This window comes from Triticum aestivum, chromosome 3A (genome assembly GCF_018294505.1).
Source record: "Triticum aestivum cultivar Chinese Spring chromosome 3A, IWGSC CS RefSeq v2.1, whole genome shotgun sequence".
NCBI lineage: Eukaryota > Viridiplantae > Streptophyta > Magnoliopsida > Poales > Poaceae > Triticum > Triticum aestivum.
The window spans coordinates 149,382,676-149,394,597 of NC_057800.1; positions in this window are offsets into that span (position 1 = coordinate 149,382,676).

Here is an 11,922-nt window from a genome sequence, read left to right on the forward strand (position 1 = left end):
GAGGAGACCATCCACCTGCCTCCCCCTCCGGACATGGCTGGAGAAGGTTGAGGTGGGAAGTGCGGACTTGGGCGTTAGAGCTCGAGTGTGCGAAAACGGATGAGCAAAGGAGGAAGAAGGCGTGGATGAAAAGGTGAATCCTTATCCCTTTATATGGGCGGACGAAAGTATTGAAGGAAATATGCCCTAGAGGCAATAATAAAGTTATTGTTTATTTCCTTATATCATGATAAATGTTTATTATTCATGCTAGAATTGTATTAACCGGAAACATAATACATGTGTGAATACATAGAAAAACAGAGTGTCATTAGTATGCCTCTACTTGACTAGCTCGTTAATCAAAGATGGATATCTTTCCTAACCATGGACAAAGAGTTGTTATTTGATTAACGGGATCACATCATTAGGTGAATGATCTGATTGACATGACCCATTCCATTAGCTTAGCACCCGATCGTTTTGTATGTTGCTATTGCTTTCTTCATGACTTATACATGTTCCTATGACTATGAGATTATGCAACTCCCGTTTGCCGGAGGAACACTTTGTGTGCTACCAAACGTCACAACGTAACTGGGTGATTATAAAGGTGCTCTACAGGTGTCTCCAAAGGTACATGTTGGGTTGGCGTATTTCGAGATTAGGATTTGTCACTCTGATTGTCGGAGAGGTATCTCTGGGCCCTCTCGGTAATGCACATCACATAAAGCCTTGCAAGCATTGCAACTAATGAGTTAGTTGTGAGATGATGTATTACGGAACGAGTAAAGAGACTTGCCGGTAACGAGATTAAACTAGGTATTGAGATACCAACGATCGAATCTCGGGCAAGTAACATACCAATGACAAAGGGAACAACATATGTTGTTATGCAGTCTGACCGATAAAGATCTTTGTAGAATATGTAGGAGCCAATATGACCATCCAGGTTCCGCTATTGGTTATTGACCGGAGACGTGTCTCGGTCATGTCTACATTGTTCTCGAACCCGTAGGGTCCGCATGCTTAAGGTTTCAATGACAGTTATATTATGAGTTTATGAGTTTTGATGTACCGAAGTTAGTTCAGAGTCCCGGATGTGATCACGGACATGACGAGGAGTCTCGAAATGGTCGAGACATAAATATTGATATATTGGACGGCTATATTCGGACACGGAAGTGTTCCGGGTGTTTTCGGAGAAAACCAGAGAGCCGGAGGGTTAGCGGAACCCCCCCGGGAGAAGTAATGGGCCATATGGGCCTTAGTGGAGAGAGAGAGGGGCAGCCAAAGGTGGGCCGCGCGCCTCCTCCCCCCCTGGTCCGAATTGTACTAGGAGAAGGGGGGCGGCGCCCCCCTTTCCCTCTCCCTCCCCACTTCTTTCCCCCTCCTAGTAGGAGTCCTACTCCTACTAGGAGGAGGAGGACTCCTTGGCGCGCCATAGAGGGCCGGCTGGCCTCCTCCCCTTGATCCTTTATATACGGGGGCAGAGGGCACCCCTTGACACACAAGTTGATCCACGTGATCATATTCTTAGCCATGTGCGGTGCCCCCTTCCACCATAGTCCTCGATAATATTGTAGTGGTGCTTAGGCGAAGCCCTGCAACGGTAGTGCATCAAGATCGTCACCACGCCGTCGTGCTGACGGAACTCATCCCCGACACTTTGCTGGATCGGAGTCCGGGGATCGTCATCGAGCTGAACGTGTGCTAGAACTCGGAGGTGCCGTAGTTTCGGTGCTTGATCGGTCGGGTCGTGGAGACGTACGACTACATCAACCAAACGCTTCCGTTGTCGATCTACGAGGGTACGTAGATCACACTCTCCCCTCTCGTTGCTATGCATCACTATGATCTTGCGTGTGTGTAGGAAAATTTTGAAATTACTACGTTCCCCAACAGTGGCATCCGAGCCTAGGTTTTATATGTTGATGTAATTTGCACGAGTAGAACACAAGTGAGTTGTGGGCGATATAAGTCATACTGCTTACCAGCATGTCATACTTTGGTTCGGCGGTATTGTTGGACGAAGCGGCCCGGACCGACATTACGCGTACGCTTACGCGAGACCGGTTCTCCCGACGTGCTTTGCACATAGGTGGCTTGCGGGTGACAGTTTCTCCAACTTTAGTTGAATCGAGTGTGGCTACGCCCGGTCCTTGCGAAGGTTAAAACAACACCAACTTGACAAACTATCGTTGTGGTTTTGATGTGTAGGTAATATTGGTTCTTGCTTAAGCCCGTAGCAACCACGTAAAACTTGCAACAACAAAGTAGAGGACGACTAACTTGTTTTTGCAGGGCATGTTGTGATGTGATATGGTCAAGACATGATGCTAAATTTTATTGTATGAGATGATCATGTTTTGTAACCGAGTTATCGGCAACTGGCAGGAGCCATATGGTTGTCGCTTTATTGTATGCAATGCAATCACGCTGTAATGCTTTACTTTATCACTAAGCGGTAGCGATAGTCGTGGAAGCATAAGATTGGCGAGACGACAACGATGCTACGATGGATATCAAGGCGTCGTGTCGGTGACGATGGTGATCACGACGGTGCTTCGAAGATGGAGATCACAAGCACAAGATGATGGTGGCCATATCATATCACTTATATTGATTGCATGTGATGTTTATCTTTTATGCATCTTATCTTGCTTTGATTGACGGTAGCATTATAAGATGATCTCTCACTAATTATCAAGAAGTGTTCTCCCTGAGTATGCACCGTTGCGAAAGTTCTTCGTGCTGAGACACCACGTGATGATCGGGTGTGATAGGCTCTACGTTCAAATACAACGGGTGCAAAACAGTTGCACACGCAGAATACTCAGGTTATACTTGACGAGCCAAGCATATACAGATATGGCCTCGGAACACGGAGACCGAAAGGTCGAGCGTGAATCATATAGCAGATATGATCAACATAGCGATGTTCACCAATGAAACTACTCCATCTCACGTGATGATCGGACATGGTTTAGTTGATTTGGATCACGTAATCACTTAGAGGATTAGAGGGATGTCTATCTAAGTGGGAGTTCTTAAGTAATATGATTAATTGAACTTAAATTTATCATGAACTTAGTCCTGGTAGTATTTTGCAAATTATGTTGTAGATCAATAGCTCGCGTTGTTGCTTCCCTGTGTTTATTTTGATGTGCTCCTAGAGAAAATTGTGTTGAAAGATGTTAGTAGCAATGATGCGGATTGGATCTGTGATCTGAGGTTTATCCTCATTGCTGCACAGAAGAATTATGTCCTTGATGCACCGCTAGGTGACGGACCTATTGCAGGAGAAGATGCAGACGTTATGAACGTTTGGCTAGCTCAATATGATGACTACTTGATAGTTTAGTGCACCATGCTTAATTGCTTAGAATCGGGACTTCAAAGACGTTCTGAACGTCATGGAGCATATGAGATGTTCCAGGAGTTGAAGTTAATATTTCAAGCAAATACCCAAGTTGAGAGATATGAAGTCTCCAACAAGTTCTATAGCTAAAAGATGGAGGAGAACCGCTCAACTAGTGAGCATGTGCTCAGATTGTCTGAGTACTGCAATCGCTTGAATCAAGTGGGAGTTAATCTTCCAGAGAAGATAGTGATTGACAGAATTCTCTAGTCACCATCACCAAGTTAGTAGAACTTCGTGATGAACTATGATATGCAAGGGATAACAGAAACGATTCCCAAGCTCTTCGTAATGCGGAAATTGACGAAGGTAGAAATCGAGAAAAACATCAAGTGTTGATGGTAGACAAGACCACTAGTTTCAAGAAAAGGGCAGAGGGAAGAAGGGGAACTTCAAGAAGAACAGCAAGCAAGTTGTTGCTCAAGTGAAGAAGCCCAAGTCTGGTCCTAAGCCTGAGACTAAGTGTTTCTACTGCAAAGGGACTGGTCACTGGAAGCGGAACTACCCCAAGTGATTGGCAGATAAGAAGGATGGCAAAGTGAACATAAGTATATTTGATATACATGTTATTGATGTGTACTTTACTAGTGTTTATAGCAACCCCTCAGTATTTGATACTAGTTCAGTTGCTAAGATTAGTAACTCGAAATGGGAGTTGCAGAATAAACAGAGACTAGTTAAGGGTGAAGTGATGATGTGTGTTGGAAGTGGTTCCAAGATTGATATGATCATCATCGCAGACTCCCTATACTTTCGAGATTAGTGTTGAACCTAAATAAGTGTTATTTGGTGTTCGCGTTGAGCATGAATATGATTTGATCATGTTTATTGCAATACGGTTATTCATTTAAGTTAGAGAACAATTGTTGTTCTGTTTACATGAATAAAACCTTCTATGGTCATACACACCAACGAAAATGGTTTGTTGGATCTCGATTGTAGTGATACACATATTCATAATATTGAAGCCAAAAGATGCAAAGTTAATAATGATAGTGCAACTTATTTGTAGCATTGTCGTTTAGGTCATATTGGTGTAAAGCGCATGAAGAAACTCCATGCTGATGGGATTTTGGAATCACTTGATTATGAATCACTTGATGCTTGCGAACCATGCCTCATGGGCAAGATGACTAAGACTCCATTCTCCGGAGCGAGCAACTGACTTATTGGAAATAATACATACTGATGTATGCGGTCCGATGAGTGTTAAAGCTCACGGCAAGTATCGTTATTTTCTGAACTTCACAGATGATTTGAGCAGATATGGGTATATCTACTTGATGAGACATAAGTCTGAAACATTTGAAAAGTTCAAAGAATTTCAGAGTGAAGTGGAAAATCATCGTGACAAGAAAATAAAGTTTCTACGATCTGATCGTGGAGAAAAATATTTGAGTTACGAGTTTGGTCTTCAATTAAAACAATGTGGAATAGTTTCACAAACTCATGCCACATGGAACACCTCAGCATAATGGTGTGTCCGAACGTCATAACCGTACTTTATTGGATATAGTGCAATCTATGATGTCTCTTACCGATCTACCACTATCGTTTTGGGGTTATGCATTAGAGACAGCTGCATTCATGTTAAAAGGGCACCATCTAAATCTGTTGAGACGACACCGTATGAACTGTGGTTTGGCAAGAAACCAAAGTTGTCGTTTCTTAAAGTTTGGGGTTGCAATGCTTATGTGAAAAAGTTTCATCTTGATAAGCTCAAACCCAAATCGGAAAAGTGTGTCTTCATAGGATACCCAAAAAGTTACTGTTGGGTACACCTTCTATCACAGATCCGAAGGCAAGACATTCGTTGCTAAGAATGGATCATTTCTAGAGAAGGAGGTTCTCTCGAAAGAAGTGAGTGGGAGGAAAGTAGAACTTGATAAGGTAATTGTACCTTCTCCCTTATTGGAAAGTAGTTCATCAGAGAAATCTGTTCCTGTGACTACTACACCAATTAGTGAGGAAGCTAATGATGATGATCATGTAACTTCAGATAAAGTTACTACCGAATCTCGTAGGTAAACCAGAGTGAGATCCGCACCAGAGTGGTACGGTAATCCTGTTCTGGAGGTCATGCTACTTGACCATGACGAACCTACAAACTATGAAGAAGCGATGGTGAGCCCAGATTCCGCAAAATGGCTTGAAGCCATGAAATCTGAGATGGGATCCATGTATGAGAACAAAGTATGGACTTTGGTTGACTTGCCCACTGATCGGCAAGCAATTGAGAATAAATGGATCTTCAAGAGGAAGACGGACGCTGATAGTAGTGTTACTATCTACAAAGCTAGAATTGTCGCAAAAGGTTTTCGACAAGTTCAAGGTGTTGACTACGATGAGAGTTTCTCACTCGTATCTATGCTTAAGTCTGTCCGAATCATGTTAGCAATTGCCGCATTTTATGAAATCTGGCAAATGGATAAACAAAACTGCATTCCTTAATAGATTTATTAAAGAAGAGTTGTATGTGATACAACCAGAAGGTTTTGTCAATCCTAAAGGTGCTAACAAAATATGCAAGCTCCAGCGATCCATCTATGGACTGGTGCAAGCATCTCGGAGTTGGAATATACGCTTTGATAAGTTGATCAAAGCATATAGTTTTATACAGACTTGCGATGAAGCCTGTATTTACAAGAAAGTGAGTGGGAGCACTACAACGTTTCTGATAAGTATATGTGAATGACATATTGTTGATCGGAAATAATGTAGAATTAATCTGCAAAGCATAAAGGAGTGTTCTTAAAGAAGTTTTTCAAAGAAAGACCTCGGTGAAGCTGCTTACATATTAAGCATCAAAATCTATAGAGATAGATCAAGACGCTTGATAAGTTTTTTCAATGAGTACATACCTTGACAATATTTTGAAGTAGTTCAAAAATGGAACAGTCAAAGAAAGAGTTCTTGGCTGTGTTACAAGGTATGAAATTGAGTAAGACTCAAAGCCCGACCACGGCAGAAGATAGAAAGAGAATGAAAGTCATTCCCTATGCCTCAGCCATAGGTTCTATAAAGTATGCCATGATGTGTACCAGATCTATTGTATACCCTAAACTCTGTTAAGCAAGGGAGTACAATAATGATCTAAGAGTAGATCACTGGACATTGGTCAAAATTATCCTTAGTGGAATAAGGAAATATTTCTCGATTATGGAGGTGACAAAAGGTTCGTCATAAAAAGTTACTTTGATGCAAGTTTTGACACAGATCTGGATGACTCTAAGTCTCGATCTAGATACGTATTGAAAGTGGGAGCAATTAGCTGGAGTAGCTCCGTGCAGAGCATTGTAGACATAGAATTCGCAAAATACTTACGGATCTATATGTGACAGACCCGTTGATTAAAATTATCTCACAAGCAAAACATGATCACACCTTAGTACTCTTTGGGTGTTAATCACATAAATAATGTGAACTAGATTATTGACTCTACTAAACCCTTTGGGTATAGTGTTGGGGAACGCAGTAATTTCAAAAAAATTCCTACGCACACGCAAGATCATGGTGATGCATAGCAATGAGAGGGGAGAGTGTTGTCTACGTACCCATGCAGACCGACTGCGGAAGCGTTGATGCAACGTAGAGGAAGTAGTCGTACGTCTTCCCGATCCGACCGATCCAAGCACCGTTACTCCGGCACCTCCGAGTTCTTAGCACACGTACAGCTCGATGACGATCCCCGGGCTCCGATCCAGCAAAGCGTCGGGGAGGAGTTCCGTCAGCACGACGGCGTGGTGACGATCTTGATGTTCTACTGTCACAGGGCTTCGCCTAAGCACCGCTACAATATGATCGAGGTGGAATATGGTGGCCGGGGGCACCGCACACGGCTAAGGAACGATCTCAAGGATCAACTTGTGTGTCCTAGGGTGCCCCCCTGCCTCCGTATATAAAGGAGCCAAGGGGGAGGGGGCGGCCGGCCAAGGAGGGCGCGCCAAGGGAGTCCTACTCCCTCTGGGAGTAGGATTCCCCCCCAATCCTAGTTGGAATAGGATTCCTCGAGGGGGGAAAGAGAGAGAGGGGGCCGGCCACCTCTCCTTGTCCTAATAGGACTAGGGGAGGGGGAGGCGCGCGGCCCACCTTGGGCTGCCCCTTTCTCCTTTCCACTAAAGCCCGCTAAGGCCCATATAGCTCCCGGGGGGTTCCGGTAACCTCCCGGTACTCCGGTAAAATCCCGATTTCACCCGGAACACTTCCGATATCCAAACATAGGCTTCCAATATATCAATCTTTATGTCTCGACCATTTCGAGACTCCTCGTCATGTCCATGATCACATCCGGGACTCCGAACAATCTTCGGTACATCAAAATGCATAAACTCATAATAACTGTCATCGTAACGTTAAGCGTGCGGACCCTACGGTTCGAGAACAATGTAGACATGACCGAGACACGTCTCCGGTCAATAACCAATAGCGGGACCTGGATGCCCATATTGGCTCCTACATATTCTACGAAGATCTTTATCGGTCAGACCGCATAACAACATACGTTGTTCCCTTTGTCATCGGTATGTTACTTGCCCGAGATTCGATCGTCGGTATCCAATACCTAGTTCAATCTCGTTACCGGCAAGTCTCTTTACTCGTTCCGTAATACATCATCTCACAACTAACTATTAGTTGTAATGCTTGCAAGGCTTATGTGATGTGCATTACCGAGAGGGCCCAGAGATACCTCTCCGACAATCGGAGTGACAAATCCTAATCTCGAAATACGCCAACCCAACATCTACCTTTGGAGACACCTGTAGAGCTCCTTTATAATCACCCAGTTACGTTGTGACGTTTGGTAGCACACAAAGTGTTCCTCCGGTAAACGGGAGTTGCATAATCTCATAGTCATAGGAACATGTATAAGTCATGAAGAAAGCAATAGCAACATACTAAACGATCGGGTGCTAAGCTAATGAAATGGGTCATGTCAATCAGATCATTCAACTAATGATGTGACCTCGTTAATCAAATAACAACACCTTGTTCATGGTTAGGAAACATAACCATCTTTGATTAACGAGCTAGTCAAGTAGAGGCATACTAGTGACACTAAGTTTGTCTATGTATTCACACATGTATTATGTTTCCGGTTAATACAATTCTAGCATGAATAATAAACATTTATCATGATATAAGGAAATAAATAATAACTTTATTATTGCCTCTAGGGCATATTTCCTTCAGTCTCCCACTTGCACTAGAGTCAATAATCTAGATTACACAGTAATGATTCTAACACCCATGGAGCCTTGGTGCTGATCATGTTTTGCTCGTGGAAGAGGCTTAGTCAACGGGTCTGCAACATTCAGATCCGTATGTATCTTGCAAATCTCTATGTCTCCCACCTGGACTAGATCCCGGATGGAATTGAAGCGTCTCTTGATGTGCTTGGTCCTCTTGTGAAATCTGGATTCCTTTGCCAAGGCAATTGCACCAGTATTGTCACAAAAGATTTTCATTGGACCCGATGCACTAGGTATGACACCTAGATCGGATATGAACTCCTTCATCCAGACTCCTTCGTTCGCTGCTTCCGAAGCAGCTATGTACTCCGCTTCACATGTAGATCCCGCTACGACGCTTTGTTTAGAACTGCACCAACTGACAGCTCCACCGTTTAATGTAAACACGTATCCGGTTTGCGATTTAGAATCGTCCGGATCAGTGTCAAAGCTTGCATCAACGTAACCTTTTACGATGAGCTCTTTGTCACCTCCATATACGAGAAACATATCCTTAGTCCTTTTCAGGTATTTCAGGATGTTCTTGACCGCTGTCCAGTGATCCACTCCTGGATTACTTTGGTACCTCCCTGCTAAACTTATAGCAAGGCACACATCAGGTCTGGTACACAGCATTGCATACATGATAGAGCCTATGGCTGAAGCATAGGGAACATCTTTCATTTTCTCTCTATCTTCTGCAGTGGTCGGGCATTGAGTCTGACTCAACTTCACACCTTGTAACACAGGCAAGAACCCTTTCTTTGCTTGATCCATTTTGAACTTCTTCAAAATCTTGTCAAGGTATGTGCTTTGTGAAAGTCCAATTAAGCGTCTTGATCTATCTCTATAGATCTTAATGCCTAATATGTAAGCAGCTTCACCGAGGTCTTTCATTGAAAAACTCTTATTCAAGTATCCCTTTATGCTATCCAGAAATTCTATATCATTTCCAATCAGTAATATGTCATCCACATATAATATCAGAAATGCTACAGAGCTCCCACTCACTTTCTTGTAAATACAGGCTTCTCCAAAAGTCTGTATAAAACCAAATGCTTTGATCACACTATCAAAGCGTTTATTCCAACTCCGAGAGGCTTGCACCAGTCCATAAATGGATCGCTGGAGCTTGCACACTTTGTTAGCTCCCTTTGGATCGACAAAACCTTCTGGTTGCATCATATACAACTCTTCTTCCAGAAATCCATTCAGGAATGCAGTTTTGACATCCATCTGCCAAATTTCATAATCATAAAATGCGGCAATTGCTAACATGATTCGGACAGACTTAAGCATCGCTACGGGTGAGAAGGTCTCATCGTAGTCAACCCCTTGAACTTGTCGAAAACCTTTTGCGACAAGTCGAGCTTTGTAGACAGTAACATTACCATCAGCGTCAGTCTTCTTCTTGAAGATCCATTTATTCTCAATTGCTTGCCGATCATCGGGCAAGTCAACCAAAGTCCATACTTTGTTCTCATACATGGATCCCATCTCAGATTTCATGGCTTCAAGCCACTTTGCGGAATCTGGGCTCACCATCGCTTCTTCATAGTTCGTAGGTTCATCATGATCTAGCAGCATGATTTCCAGAACAGGATTACCGTACCACTCTGGTGCGGATCTCGCTCTGGTTGATCTACGAGGTTCAGTAGTATCTTGTCCTGAAGTTTCATGATCATCATCATTAGCTTCCTCACTAATTGGTATAGGTGTCGCAGAAACAGTTTTCTGTGATGTACTACTTTCCAATAAGGGAGCAGGTACAGTTACCTCGTCAAGTTCTACTTTCCTCCCACTCACTTCTTTCGAGAGAAACTCCTTCTCTAGAAAGGATCCATTCTTAGCAACGAATGTCTTGCCTTCGGATCTGTGATAGAAGGTGTACCCAACAGTCTCCTTTGGGTATCCTATGAAGACACATTTCTCCGATTTGGGTTCGAGCTTATCAGGTTGAAGCTTTTTCACATAAGCATCGCAGCCCCAAACTTTAAGAAACGACAACTTTGGTTTCTTGCCAAACCACAGTTCATAAGGCGTCGTCTCAACGGATTTTGATGGTGCCCTATTTAACGTGAATGCGGCCGTCTCTAAAGCATAACCCCAAAACGATAGCGGTAAATCAGTAAGAGACATCATAGATCGCACCATATCTAGTAAAGTACGATTACGACGTTCGGAAACACCATTACGCTGTGGTGTTCCGGGTGGCGTGAGTTGCGAAACTATTCCACAATTTTTCAAATGTACACCAAACTCGTAACTCAAATATTCTCCTCCACGATCAGATCGTAGAAACTTTATTTTCTTGTTACGATGATTTTCAACTTCACTCTGAAATTCTTTGAACTTTTCAAATGTTTCAGACTTATGTTTCATTAAGTAGATATACCCATATCTGCTTAAGTCATCTGTGAAGGTGAGAAAATAACGATATCCGCCACGAGCCTCAATATTCATCGGACCACATACATCTGTATGTATGATTTCCAACAAATCTGTTGCTCTCTCCATAGTACCGGAGAACGGTGTTTTAGTCATCTTGCCCATGAGGCACGGTTCGCAAGTACCAAGTGATTCATAATCAAGTGGTTCCAAAAGTCCATCAGTATGGAGTTTCTTCATGCGCTTTATACCGATATGACCTAAACGGCAGTGCCACAAATAAGTTGCACTGTCATTATCAACTCTGCATCTTTTGGCTTCAACATTATGAATATGTGTGTTACTACTATCGAGATTCATCAAAAATAGACCACTTCTCAAAGGTGCATGACCATAAAAGATATTACTCATATAAATAGAACAACCATTATTCTCTGATTTAAATGAATAACCGTCTCGCATCAAACAAGATCCAGATATAATGTTCATGCTCAACGCTGGCACCAAATAACAATTATTTAGGTCTAATATTAATCCCGAAGGTAGATGTAGAGGTAGCGTGCCGACCGCGATCACATCGACTTTGGAACCGTTTCCCACGCGCATCGTCACCTCGTCCTTCGCCAGTGTTCGCTTAATCCGTAGTCCCTGTTTCGAGTTGCAAATATTAGCAACAGAACCAGTATCAAATACCCAGGTGCTACTGCGAGCTCTAGTAAGGTACACATCAATAACATGTATATCACATATACCTTTGTTCACCTTGCCATCCTTCTTATCCGCCAAATACTTGGGGCAGTTCCGCTTCCAGTGACCAGTCTGCTTGCAGTAGAAGCACTCAGTTTCAGGCTTAGGTCCAGACTTGGGTTTCTTCTCCTGAGCAGCAACTAGCTTGCCGTTCTTCTT